This window comes from Opisthocomus hoazin, chromosome 9 (genome assembly GCF_030867145.1).
Source record: "Opisthocomus hoazin isolate bOpiHoa1 chromosome 9, bOpiHoa1.hap1, whole genome shotgun sequence".
NCBI classification, from domain to species: domain Eukaryota; kingdom Metazoa; phylum Chordata; class Aves; order Opisthocomiformes; family Opisthocomidae; genus Opisthocomus; species Opisthocomus hoazin.
The window spans coordinates 21,907,822-21,922,512 of record NC_134422.1 but is presented as its reverse complement, the minus strand read 5'-3'; the positions used below and the strand labels follow the sequence as shown (position 1 = coordinate 21,922,512).

At 36.9% G+C, this 14,691-nt stretch overlaps 1 long non-coding RNA gene across 1 annotated transcript in view; it reads right to left on the bottom strand.

Annotated features, from left to right (window-relative positions):
* LOC142362459 (uncharacterized) overlaps positions 1-14,691 on the bottom strand; it is a 69,637-nt gene that overhangs the window by 32,599 nt on the left and 22,347 nt on the right. The window lies entirely within an intron of this gene.

The following is a 14,691-nucleotide window of genomic DNA, read 5'->3' as shown; positions in this document are numbered from 1 at the left end:
CTGGCACTAATGGAGAGGAGACACAAAATTTCTACTTGGACTATAGGAACCCTATATCCTGTGTACATTTCATCTCCTATGTATGTTCTCTGTGTGTTAATTTTTTTGGTGATCCCATTTGCTTTAATTCACATACTGCTATTTGTAATTGTACTGTGCTAAGAAAAAAAACTAAATACTCTTGCAGAGGAACACAAATGTCAGGAATACATAATTGCGGCATCATAAAGTGAACATAGTTCTCTTCAAACCACTTCTAGAAGCAGAAAACCAAGATTCCAGATTATTTAACCTCAGGATCTAGATAAAATCAACAGCAAATGACAAAAAACCCAGAATATAGAGAAGAGAATTTATCAGAAAACAAAGCAGGGGAATAGTTTTCACAGAAAAGGGGTTGCTAGTTTAGTCTCTTGGTTTTAATATACTTATGTTTAATACTTTTTAGTAGTTCTTAGTTTATTATACTGTCCATTTCAGATACAGTGATTTAAATAAATCATGCTACATACAAAACTTCTGTTTTGAAAAATGTAAAACTGAAAAAAAAACCCCATAGTTGCTTTCAAAGTCCAAGATATCTCGTAGTTTCTGAGAGAATTAAATATTTCTTTTCACAGAAAAGCTACGAATGCCAAATTATGACTTCATTCCAAAGTCTGTTTATACACTTCTTATTTCACGTGAATATATCTGACTTAGGACAATAAGCAAAGCTACATGTATAAATTGATAGCAAAGAACCTTTTGGGACAAAGGTACTATCTTAATGTATACCTCAGACTTAAATTTCCATACTTTGAAAGGATGGGTCATGCCAGAGACACAAAATATGTACATCAGAGGTGGTTTTGACCCCCTATGGCACTTTAGTCAGGTATCCACTGTATGTGATGCAATCTTCCATAGAAAGCTGAGATGACCAAAAAGATATACTTAAATCAGCTTTGTCCTGCATTGTGGTTGAGATGACTTCTTCATCGTCAAGGCTGACACTATATATGTAAGTAAAATATCCTCTGTTGTTTAATCAATTGTTTTACGCAGTGGTACCTGTTCAAACAAGGAAACAATGACCTAAGTACTGTATTTAGTGTGTCACGTATGTACCCTAGTAAGCGTAGCTTATTTCAATAAATAATATGATATATTCTGTAATACTCCAAATAACTGGGAAGCTTTAACTGATGCATGCTTGCTGCTATTATCCTACAGCTATTAAAGGCTAAGATGGGACGACATATGAGTGGTAAAAAGAAAAAAACTGTTCGACAAGACCATCATTCCTCATACCAGTAAGCAATAGTTTGCTGCTATTATAGATATTATTTTGTTTGAGTTTTGTAGTCAGTAAATATGCAGTAAATAACCAGACTACACAGGACAAATATATTGCTTAAAATGTGGGGCTAGAAAAAAACTTTTATAATACATATCTATTGATCTATTCTTGTTATTTTGAAAATAGTTTTATTTTATAACATTTTATACTTATTATAAAAAGCTACACATATCTTCATGTTGTTAGTAATTTTTATTGCTGTCTATAATGCTTTACTGTTGGGAAACCTAAGATACAATGTGAATTGGTAATTGCAAGTTTCTGCTGATTGTATTAAACATATTTTAATAAGGAATAATTTTAAAAGAAAGGGACATACAGTTCTTTTTCTGATCAGTAGGTAGGTCTTTGTATGTGAAACAAGTTAGAAGGGTTTCTTTTGAAATTATAATCCTGTCTGTCAATTTTCAGGGTAATCAGAAACATTGCTTTTCCCCTGGTGTTGGTCTCACACTGCCTGCTTTTCTGGTTGATTCATACTGCGATATAAGTGCTTTAAATATAATTTGCTATTCAAAATCTTTCTTCATGAGAATGAATAGTGAACTTGTGCAATGGACAGTGGAATACCTTGCATTTCTTACAAAAGAACTAGAATGTAGATGGGCTCCTGCTTTTATAGAAACTATTGGCTCATAGTGTACTGATGAACTGCATGCAGGAAGTTGTTTTACCAAAAATAACTACATTGCTAACAACCCAAAAGAATAAAAATAACCTTTTTATGTACTTGTTTTAGTCTTTGTGGTTTTATTGTCTGACGTTTATACAGTTAACAAGTAATGGTTGGTAAAATTAAGGAGGAACTACTTTAGCAATGAGGCGATGTGTTTTAGACATCTAGATCATATGTTGCTTTATGACTTAGATCGATATCAGCTTATCACCATGTAGATGAAATGAAATGCTTATGTTGTCTTGACCTGAGAAGTTTTTCTAGAGTTCAGAGAAGAGCCCCATTCCAACTATGTGGTTTTTGTCAGATTTTTGAGTTGCCCAGGAAGAGCTCTAGTGGTGTCCTCTGATGGCCAAGTCCAATGGAGGATGTCTCCATGTTCTTGCTGAGCAGCAGATCCAGCAGACACTGCTCACCATGGGTTGGGTGGTCTGGGATCTGTCATAGAAATAGCCCCGCAGGGGGGTAACAGGGTCACTTTAATCTCATACCCCCTCAAGAAATCAATGCTTGCCAAGAGAAAGGAAAAAGACCTGTCAGCGGTGTTAATGACCACCCCACAGCTGTCTTCAGGCAATTGATACCTTTACAGAGCCTAGCAGACATGGTCCCTGGCAAAAGCTTAGTACATACAGATGGCAGGATATGGGGCAGACTGTGGGCAGGGGGACCTGTGCATAGAGTAATTAACGCTTTTTTTTTTTCCATTCTCATTGTGAATACTAGCTGCTGTGTACTTGAGCCAATATAGCTAACAGGAAAAAAAAACTCGAGTATGCTGTGCTTTGAAAGACAATGTGTATGTTTTTAGTAACTATTGGATATGAATTAAAACTTGTTTCTTTTTTTGTTTTTAATCTAAAATACTTATTATTTCAGCATCTTAGTTGCTAACAGTAATTACACAAAGTAATAATGTAAATGCTTTAAAAAATCTTGGTCATACTCTTGGATCGCTGTTTAAAGAACAAAATTGGTTTAAGTCAGTGCTGGACAGGTATGTAGTTAACTTAAAAATTCTACGTGGAATAAGCATGAAATGTGTATGTAATAATTCTTCTACAAATTTGGTAGTCTCCAGAACTATATGAGGTCATTTATAAAATCATATTACCCTATTGTACTGGTTTCGGCTGGGATAGAGTTAATTTTCCTCCCAGTAGCTGCTGTGTTTTGGATTTAGTACCAGAATGTTGATGGTTTTAGTTGTTGCTAAGAAATCAAGGACTTTTTCCAATTTCTTATATTCGGCTAATGAGCAGGTGTGCAGGAGCTGGGAGGGAACACAGCCAGACAGATAGCCCAGCTGGCCAATGGAAATATTCCATACCCTAGACATCATGCTCAGTTTATAAATGGGGGTTGGCCGGGAGGCAGGAATCCTCTTAATTCCTTTGTTTTAATTCTCTTTTCCATGAGTTCGAATCCTCTCTTGTTGGAGATTTCAGACTTTTCCAGGAGTTTAGTCTTTTTCAGGAGTTTGGCAAAATTCGCGAGTTCCAGGTTCTGCAGTTGCTGCCTGGGGACTGGCTGCAAATCGGTCATTGGGTGGTGAGAAAATTGTATTGTGTATAGTTTGCTTTGCATATTCATTAGTAGGAGCAGTAGTAGTATTTCCTTTGTTGTCTAATTAAACAGTCTTTATCTCAACTCACGAGTTTCCTCTTTTGTCCATTTCTCCTCCCCATCCTGCTGAGGGGGGAAGGGGAGGGGTGAACAAGTGGCTGTCTAGTGCGTAGTTGCTGGCTGCCAGGTTGAACCATGACACCTATAAAATTTCCATCATTGTGAAAGTTATGTTTATTGAAACCTAATCCAACTGGTCACTTTCCATATTTGTTGACTCAAATTCTAAACTTTTTGGTCCTTTGCAAGAAGAGTAATATATTTGCAGATTTCAAGTGTATATATTGGAGTAAACTTGTATCCTTTTATATTTCTTTGGAATTGTTCCGATATACCTGGAAGTTAATTTGCCTTTATGGAAGACACAGTTGACTTGCAGTCTTCCCCCTTAACGTGCAGGTATAAAATATATTCATGTTTTAATATTGATGTAAGACAGATGTTTCCATAGTGCGTCAGTCAAATATCAGTATGCAAAGCATTAAGTGAAATTCCTAGAACAGGAGGACATTGCACTCTTACTGTCCTAGTTTGCAGAGAGTGAAAAATTAATAGGAAAGGCTGTCTTAAAAATTTCTCAGAAACAAGGGGAAATTTTCTGGGGTTTAAAAAATCTTGACCTTGCTGAACTCCATAACAAAACTCTGTTCCACCTTTCTAAGGACAAGGCTTCTCCTGCATCCAGCATACAAAATTACTTGTATTGTATAAATATAAAAGGGAAAGATGGCAGGGGAAGAAATAGGATATTGCTCATTCGCTTTTTATGTAAAGAGGCCTGAAATATATTCTGGGGGTTGTTTGTATTGTTTTTATGCAGATATGTATGTTGCTGAGTACCATAAATACATTGGATTCAGTAAAAGAGCATCTTTCCTGTAGCTGTTAGGAGCAGAGGGTTTCTAATAACTCGTTCAGCCGTCCTGCATCCTGCAGAGGGCACAAACAGCTGCCGGGCGGTCTGGAGTGCTGCCTTCAGCCACGGAAAGAGTCAAGGAATACAAACTGCAATCACGGGCACAACGGGCAGCTTATAGCTTTCCACAGAATTGATAGATTTTTGTACTAGTTCTAGTGAGCTAATGAAGCTATAACTTGATAATTTGGCTTGTTGTGTAACGATAGCTTTGTTGGTGGTACTTTTGCGACTGGACCAGAAGTGTTTGGATTTAGCCTCTGTACCTTATAGGGCGGGTGTCTGTATATCCAGAGCTGACACCACATTGGTTAAGAACTGCCACGCTTATCTAAGCTTACTAAAATATAGCTGAAGAGTGTTGGTGCACTGGGGAATTCCACAGATAGCTTTAGTCTTACTAACAGGCATTATTCATTTAATCCCACAGTGCACCTGTGAAACAGCCCCAATCTTCTAAAAGAATCGCATATGAAATTATCTGCCTCTTTTTTTCGTGGCAAATAGTCATAAATAACATGAAGTATTATTAAAGATGCAATTTTTTTTTTTGGACATAGAAAATTCTTACGGTACTTGTTCTATAGTATGGACTTAGAAAGGCTTATGTAGCTTTATGGTGCATTAGAAGAAATAATCTGAAAAATCTGCAGTGTAGGAATATTTAATGGCTCACAGACCTCTGCATTAGCAACATCATTTTCAGTGGGGGATGGTACACATCTCTCTCATACTCGGAGCACAGCTAGGGTTTGTCTATGTGATACAGTATGCAGCCTCTGTTACTTAGCGTATTTTATATTTTATTTTTCCTTACTGATCAGTGGGAGCTGTTGCACAGTGAAACAGACATATCCTAGTGCTTGCCTTACAAAAAAAAAAAAAAAAATCCAAAAAAACCAAGTGAAGTAAACGGCAGCACATTCTCATCCCTCTGAAGAGGGAAAAGTGCATGCTGAAGCACACATGATCTCTGCTGCAACAAAAGCTTTTGATGAAAATAAGGAATGACACTTCATAAACAATTTATAACAATCACAACCAGCAGTGCTAGACGTGCTCTGCACTTGCATTTTCTATTCTCTTAAGCGCATGTTACTGTAACAGCAATCTTGATAATAATCTCTGTAGAATCTGACAGCTGATTAAAAAAACCCCTACAATATCTTTTTTAGAAAATGTATATCTGAAATGGAATGTAGTAAGCTGTTTTCATTTTAAAAGTAATAAGTATCTGTAATGTTCATGTTTAAAAAATGGTCAGAGAACTACATGCTGTATTGCTATTTGCAGTATTGCTTTATAAAAATGTCATGCTTGCAGATACCATAGCAACCCCTGTCATGTGGTACTTTTTGATTGCCAAACTATACAGTAGCTTTACGCCCATATGCTGCAGCAATACCTGCATTAATATCTATAGATAACATTTAACAAAAACTGCATCTGTATCCACCACATACGGCAAACTGGACTATGCCAGCGATGGTCATGCTTATGGTCTCAGGCAAGCAAAAAGTTAAAATACTCTCTGCAATAATAGGCTTTGTGAATCCCTGTAACCTTTGTCTTAACTCCTTGATGGCCTTGATGGCTGTCAACTGTGATGTATAAAGGTTCATGCAGCATTGCTGCAAATACTACTATATTCTTTTATGGAAAGCAGCTGGTCATACTTTAACTGTATAAGATTGGAAATTGGATGGGATTTATGTGCTGATGAATAGGTGGGCAGATAAATGCAGGCTCCTGATAGCCTTTGTCTGGAGTTGCATGTATATCCGAGAACTCGCCAGCTTTACTGCTCTTGCTTTCTCATTTATTTGAAAAGCATTTACTTGAAATTTCATTTATCTGCCATGTTGTAACATCTTTTAGGATTTTGTTACTTCTGTATGAAAATTAAAATATCAAGGAAGAGAGAATGTTTGTGTTGAAAGGATAGTAACCAATGGCAGATATGGAGAAAACATAATGAAACATTAACATGATTTTTCTACTTGTATTTTAGGATTAAAACCTATGTCACAGTTGAATTCTACCCCATATAAGAAGAGCTTCAAACACAGGAAATTTCAAAAGGTACATAGAAGAACTGATGACAAGAAAGGAAATTACAGTGCAGATATTACTGAAAGGTTATTAACATAAAATCTTTTGCAGAAGTTAATTGGAAGTTGATGCACTCTAAAACTTGTACCAAAGAACATAGCCGTGAGAAAAATCTGCAGCACAGTGCGATAAGAAATGGTTGTCTCAGCACAAGTGAATCTGTTTTGCTTCTGTGATCAGAGAAAACTTCATACTAAAACCTAGGATCGAAAAATGCTTTAGACATCTGTTAATATCCAAAGCGTTTCTATGTGTATGTGCCCTATTTATTCATGTCTATTATTATATAAACTTCTTTGATCCTTTTAGAGTGTACAAATCTCAATTTTCTGAAGAAAAAAAAGGGGAAAGGTGTCCATATTACTTGGTACCTACTTGCACTTCCGCTTCTCTTTCCCAGTTCCACTGTGAATTCTTTGCATGATGAAGATTTCACATGGCAATTCAGACTGAAGTGGTGTGAATGAAGTCCTTTCAAAAATTCATGGTGAAGTAAAATATAATATTTTTTCCCCTCTGAAGGACAGAAAAAGGTTGAGTTTGCAGACCTTCCTAGCCTTGTCAATAAGATACTGTCCAAAAACCAATCTCTTGTGCAATTTATTAGTTTTTAAAATGTCTGAGCTGTTAAGTCAAAGGAACTGAATCTGAAAGGTTTCCTCAGTATGCCCCCATATAGACAGTGTGAAAAAAGAACAAAAACATTCTTCAGATCTGCATTTAGCATACAAGCCCTGACTCCACTTCTGCCATTGTTCTTATGGAGGTATATTCGTGAACGTCCCAAGGGAGAACAGGCAAGTAGTGTCCATAGTATGCCATGTCTGCAGCAGTGGCCACATATATTTTTTGATTATACCTAAAAAAGAAAACTAATTTCTCAGTATATCCACTTCAAACATTAGATCCATGTTGAAAACTATGGAAAACAATGGGTCTTGTACAACAGCTTTCCACAGAATGTAAACCAGACCCATACTGACTTAACTGTTTTCCAGTTATGGCTTTCCTAAAAGAGGAATATTTCTACTTTCTCTCTTCTAGCTCTGTAGTCTAAATAAAATTACTCTTTACCTTACAGTAAAAGGGTTGTTTCCTTAATGCCTTGTGTAAGGAAGAGTACAAGACATACCTTCAAAAAGTACAATATTGGGGAAGGGCGTTAATTTTTCTCAGCAATGGCTTTGCTAAGCAAAGACTGGCAACATATACCATTACAGCTCATCTTTGATGTAAAGCATATGAGGTTACAGATTTAGCATTATTATTTTGCTAAAGAGAAGTAAGATTTATAATCTCAGGATGAATTGTGCATGGAGAAGACTTTAAAAATGCATTTAAGAGGATCTCATTCGATGTGTATGCAAGAGCCAAGTCTCTGAAATGTTATTTATATGTAGAAGTGTAACAATAATAATAATACCGTATTGTATAATCTGTGGGGTTCAAGGCACTGAAGGAAGCCATGTGTGTAGAGGAATGGGGTTGTTCAGCCTGGTTGGGGTTGTTCAGCCTGGAGAAGAGAAGGCTCTGGGGAGACCTTATTGTGGCCTTTCAGTACTTAAAGGGGCCTTATAAGAAAGATGGGGACAAATTTTTTAGCAGGCCCTGTGGCAATAGGACAAGGGGTAATGGTTTTATACTAAGAGAAGGTGGATTTAGACTGCATATAAGGAAGCAATTTTTTGCAATGAGGGTGGTGAAACACTGGAACAGGTTGCCCAGAGAGGTAGTGGAGGCCCCATTCCTGGAAATGTTCAAGGTCAGGCTGGATGGGGCTCTGAGCAACATGGTCTAGTTGAAAATGTCCCTTCTCATTGCGGTGGGGGTTGTACTAGATGACCTCTAAAGGTCCCTTCCAACTATTCCATGATTCGATGATTCTGTGAATGCACAGGAAGGATTTCAGAGTCCAATAATGACTGTAAGTGTGTCTCTAACTACAAAAAGTTAATCTCAAAAACCTTTTTTTGGCATATTTTTCTGCATCTAAGGTTAAACATAAGTCACTATAATTCATCTGTTTAATATTCTGTGTGATGATTAATGTTTATAGAAGATCAGTATATTGCTTTTTCTCTTGGTAGTTGGAATTGTTAGAAGACAATTGGCATAGTGGAAAAGTCAGCTGTTGGAAATGGCATAATTTTAGTGAAGTAGGACAAGCATTAATAATATTTAGTGGATCTTTCTGTGTGAAAACAATGTAAATAAGCCCTTCTAACTGCTATCAAGTCCATTGGCAATTAGTCAAAAATAAATTAGCCTACACCTGGACTACCAAAGTTAGATTGACATGTTATTCACATGATAGCCTAGATTAATTAGCAATAATACTATGCCTATTCTGTGAGTAGCTAACAGACATTTAAAAACAGATTTTATTGACAGCTGCCAAATATTGGGAGAATGTATTGTTTTTATCTTACCAACTGTTCTGGTTTGGCTGTAGCCAGCAACAAAAGCGCCACACAGCCGCCCCTCCCCCCACTGGGGTGTGGAGGAGAATGGGAAGAAACAGGTGGGTCAGGATAAGGGCAGTTTAACAGAACAGCAAACAAAGGGAACAGGAACAACAACGATACAGATAAGAACAACACAAACCGCACGACCCAGAGAGCCGCTCTCCCAGACCAGACCGGCGCCCGCGCTCCTGAGCCGCGAGTGCGTTCCCGGCGCCCAGCTCCACCCCACCAGAACCCAGAATGACGGCACATGGTACGGAATACCCGGCTCTGTTTGTCCAGGTGGGGTCAGCCCCCAGCTGTGCCCCTTCCTGGGTTCCGGTGAAAATTAACCGTGTCCTGGCCGAACCCAGGACACCAACATTACTGTGAAACAAAAAAAGTAACCCAATTTTAAAGTTTTCTTGTGTTAAGACCTCCTGTTCTTGTATATAAAAACTGGATTTCTGCACAATTATAGATCATTAAAATCCATAGGTTTGCTGTGTAAAATATAGCATCTGTCATAGCTAGGTTTCAGTGTACTTTCTTGATTTATTGTCAAATCTCTGGCAATATAACAAGAGAAAGGAAAGCAGTTATGTTGAGTACATGAGACCCATCTTGCCAAGGCATTATTTTAGAACTGCCTCTTACTAGAATAAATAGACAGGTAAAGTGCACAGAAGCTGTACTGTAATATTTAAAATATCTGCAGTTGTCACTTATTCTTTCAACAACCAATGACAGGGACTCTTTCAAAAGTAAAATTTCTTGGGATAAGGGATTTAATTTTTTTTATCAATGCCTTTTTTCAAAATCTTTACCAGTAACTTTTCAGGGGATAGAATTATGTGCTGCATACTGGAAAGAGGTGTTTATTGCTTTTTGATATTATTTTAATTTTGTTAAAATTTGTGTTGAGAGTGTTCCTTTAGTATGTTGTCTTGCGCCAACAGTTAATTTTGCCACTCTGCTGTCCATGATGGTCAAGACTACGACAATTTGTGTGCTGTAATCACATTAGTTAGAGAGCAGATTATGCATACAGCCTGGTTCTACTGTCTTGCCTGGTTTCCTGACATTTTTAGCTTTTATCATGGACAGTTATTTCTTATGTAGTGGAAGTGTCTGAATGTTTAAAAAGAGTTCCCCTGAAGCCTGGGAAGCCAGGTATAAGGTTTATTTAGTTAGAGAGCTCAAAAATAGCAACTATATTGAGATATTTTTGAGGAACCGGTATCTGTGCATTCATAACAAATCTAGAGAAAGAATATGTCAAAATTTATTCTTTTTCTAAAAATGGAAAAAAGCAAAAACTGGAAAAGTGTTAAAATACAATCTATTGACTTCTTATTTTTCTCCCTTATGTCGGAGTAGTAGAATTTTTCAGAGGACAACCACCTGATCAAAGCCCAGGAGAAGCGGAGAGTCTTGAACACAAGTGAATATTAAGACTTCTCATGAGGCTCAGGTATACTCGTATAACAAAGTTTAAAAGTTGCAAGTTCAGAAATTCATACTCACTTTTATTGAAGTGCTGTATGTATAAAAGTAAGGTCAGCAGATATGCATAGGTGGTAGAAGGTTCGAAAGACTAGTAAATGAAATAACTTTAAAGTATTTTAACACCCAAAACCAAAAACGCAAAAGCAGTCATCAGGGTCCTGTGTAAGAATTTAATCTGAAGTGTGTCATTCTCGGTAAGAATTTTCTCACAGACTTCTGCTCTAAGCTTCTGTTTGTGTAGATGAAGTGCATTTGAAATGCATGTCCTTTTGGTTGAACAAGGAATTCAGACAAGATATAGCACTTTTTGTTCAAATGTTTGATAAGCGGTCCATTTTTGGAGAAAGTGGGAGTTGGTATACCGTAGCAAGCTGAATCTTGAATCCTGTTTCAGATGCCCAAATTCTTTCTTAGTCCCCAAGTTTTGGTTTTAGGATATTAAGTCCAGTGAAAAGATATATGAGAAGGCCAACTGTAATTGAACCAAACAATGGATTAAATTATTTAATATAAGTTCTCTATCTTCCTCACCTCTGATACTACTTTTCTCCACAGGTAAAGAATTACTGAATTTTTGAGATGCCTGTCTAACAGTTGAAAAAAATTTTAAGTTTCAAAATTCATGTAGCACCCATTTGATATGAGAATTTCAATTCGTTTACCTTTAATGCCATATCTAAGAGCCTACACCTGTTCCTCTAGACATAGGTTCTTTTCCCTTCTGACTTTAAGGCAGCCCTGGTAGAGTATAATGCAGTCTCCATCTCTTTTCCTTCTCCTTCTTGCTCTATTCCCAGTCTGGAAGAGAGAAAAGTTGCCTATCAAAGCAGGAAGACCAGAAATCAATGTATTGCAGCAGATTGTTCAACAGTGGAGCTGAAGAGTAATTGATTCAGCTTTAGCAGTTATTTCACATATGACAGCACCAGCAAATGGTAGTAGGCAATCTCATTAGCAAATACATTTCAGCAGCAATTAGAATAAATGTTGAAGAGTGAAGAAAGAAGATGTTGTTATTTAGAAAAACAAATTAGAGAGAAGTTGAACTCTTTTAGGTTTTATAGGTAATTGTATTCCACATTAAACTATGGCTTTGTGTGTATTCTTCAAAAAGCAGAGGCACAGTACTTAACCCTCCCTCTTGGGGATAGAAGAGAGTTTAGGAGTGATTTTAAAAAACTTTGAAACATGACAAAAATACTACCTTAAAATGTCCTGTTTAACTGTATCGAAAGCAGACAATGGTTTGTACTTAGACTCATAACCAATTTACTTCCCACTTGTACTTTTTTTTCATACAGACAAGTTTCTTCTATCGTTTTGAAACATCCTATCTGATGAAGGTGACACGGACTTTTGGAAAGTATCTGTTTTTTTCGTAACCTTGTGAGAGTTTCTTTAGGTTTGACTGCATTTTGTTAGCAGTTTCAAGAGTATAGTTAAATATCAGGGCAATTTCAGCTGCGAACTTCTCTAACACTTTAAAAGTTTTCTCATGGTGCTTAATCACTTAAAAAATCTTGCTAATCTGTACAGCACTAAGTATGTGGAAAAAAAAATTAAAAAGTAGAATCTGGCAGAGCCAAATCTAAATTTCTAGTCTTTCTGAGCACAGCTGAGATACTGGTCTGGAAAACTTTCCTTGAAGATCACCGGCTGCTGGACATTCCAGTGGTGAGAAACCTTGAGGCACCTTTCAAGCCAAAAAGCTACCAAATGTGTTACCAAGCTAATCTAAGGCTTAACTGATTCCCTGGATGACAGACTGACTGATCTACTGCTTTCTGATTGCTCCCAGCCTGTTCATTGCAGATACTTGGATAAGTCATGATGATTACCAAGCAGGTAGAAAATTCTGTCTTTCAGCACACCACAAACAAGAGCACAGCATCTTAATCCTTCAATATGTCTGTTTGTGAAAGCACTTGTTAACAAGTCATTCCTGCACGCTGCGGTGAAAACCTTTAGTGCAGAGCTGGCAAATCGTGGTGGGTGAGGCGGGGTTTCTCCACCACAGTTTTCTGCTCTTTACTGTTTACCAGGCTGTGAGCTGAGGAAAACAAGGGAAAAGGTGGAAAGGATGAAGAGAAGCAACTCAGTTCAGAAAGCTCACAAGGAGGTGGACAGAGTAGGGATAAACACAAAGGAAAGCACGAAAATTAAGCTGGGCAGTAACTTCTGTTGCAGACTGTCAAAGACTGAATTAGCAGAACTGGTTTATGACTAGTGTTATAGGCATTCCACTGTTTAATTTAGCATTAAGAAAAACCATGTAATAAAATAATGAGCCCACTGAAAATATGAAAATTTTTCAACCTTATTTCAGTGAGGGGATTCTTTGGGGTAAGGCTATTGAGCAATTGCACAGCATTCTTTATATTTATAAAAAATGCATGCTCAAGACTGTCTGACTGCATCTGAGCAGTTTATGTATTAAGTGACTAGTGAAAATTTGTCTAAAATAATCTAGATCTATTACTGCCGATTACACTGACAAGCCGTGATTAATTATTACCATCACAGATACTGCAGTGTATTTCAGTTAGCATTTCATATCACTACCCTTTTCTAATCTTCGTTGTTGTTGGCTAGGAGAGGAGTTGGGTCACCTCATCAGTTTTATCAGCACTGTCCCCTAATACTTTTAGAAACTCCAGAATTGTTTTGGCCTTTCAAAGCGATATAACAGAAGAATATTATAAGTAGCTGAGAAATCTGCTAGGGTACACTGTCAATTTAGCAATGCCTTCACAAAGCAGCTGTGAAAGGCATTCTGGGAAAGCCTTGTCATAGTGTTTTTAAAAAGAATTTTTTGTAGCACTGTTAGGTACTTGTAATGCTCAGGGTTTATATGAGACTGATTAACACAGCTGCTAGGCAGTGAATGGAACACAGAGAAGTTAGTGTCATAGCTTACCAAATAAGTGAATTTTCCTGAAGTTGAGTGATTTAGGAAGAAAATGTCATTCTTTGCATATTATCAATGCGAAATTATTATCTTATTTTATACACTTATGTCAAATTATTTTCCAGAATTCCAGTTTCCTTCCTTGAAATGTAATGCATTAATCTTGAGTCTCCTGATACAGTCTGAATATAGTATGAGTAATACTGACAACCATAACTTTTATAAAGGTGGTTATCATACAAGTGGGTATATTTTATACATCAGTGGTTTTCTCTTTCCCTCCTTAAAATTCTTGAGAACTCCTTGGTGAGTAATATCTGGTGCTGGTGACTCACTCTGATTTTTGTTTCAGTAGCACTTCTGACAGCTGATATGTCTGAAAGTGTCTCATCCTTACTAATTGTCGAGTAGAAGGCCTAAATTAGGCCATAGTTTCACAAACATATTTAACTGCCATAAGCTGGCAATGTAAGTGAAAGAAGAAGCCATGCCCTTCCCTTTCACCTAGGTTAGCACAACTATTTGTGTTGCCCTACAACAGACTAGATTGGAGAACTAAAAACTTAGTGAGAACAAAAAAGTTTATCTTTAACCTAGATAATTTTCCTATTCAGTTCACTACACGGTCATAAAAGTGCTTGTGGTAGACAGAAGGGAGGTGGGCAGCAGCAAGCAATGCCCTTTGTACTAATATGGCATTCGTGAAACTGTGGCTTTGGATATCTCTTGGTGGTCCATCAAGCTAAGGCCTTGATGTTTTCCTTCCCACCTAGAAGAGAGATAATATTACAAAGCAAACAAGAAAGCATCTGTATTATGAGAATTAAAAATCAGGATTCCGATCCCATGGTATCCCATGCTGAAATAGCAATGTAGGTCAAACCCAAACCTGTGTACGGTTTACAATACTCTATACCCTTGACATAGTCTGTTCTTAAAAACAAGATATTTGTTAACTGAAACTGGTAGCTTTTCACTGTCATAATACAGATGAAAACTCCATTTTTATCTCCATTAAACTTCACTTTGTGTACTAAATTAATTTTGCTAAAAAAGAGTTTTTTTATATCAATGAAGATAATATTCACAAACATCTCAAAATGCTATTTGTTTTGAAATTGGTATATGATTAATTTATTTTGAGCTCTTTTATTTAAA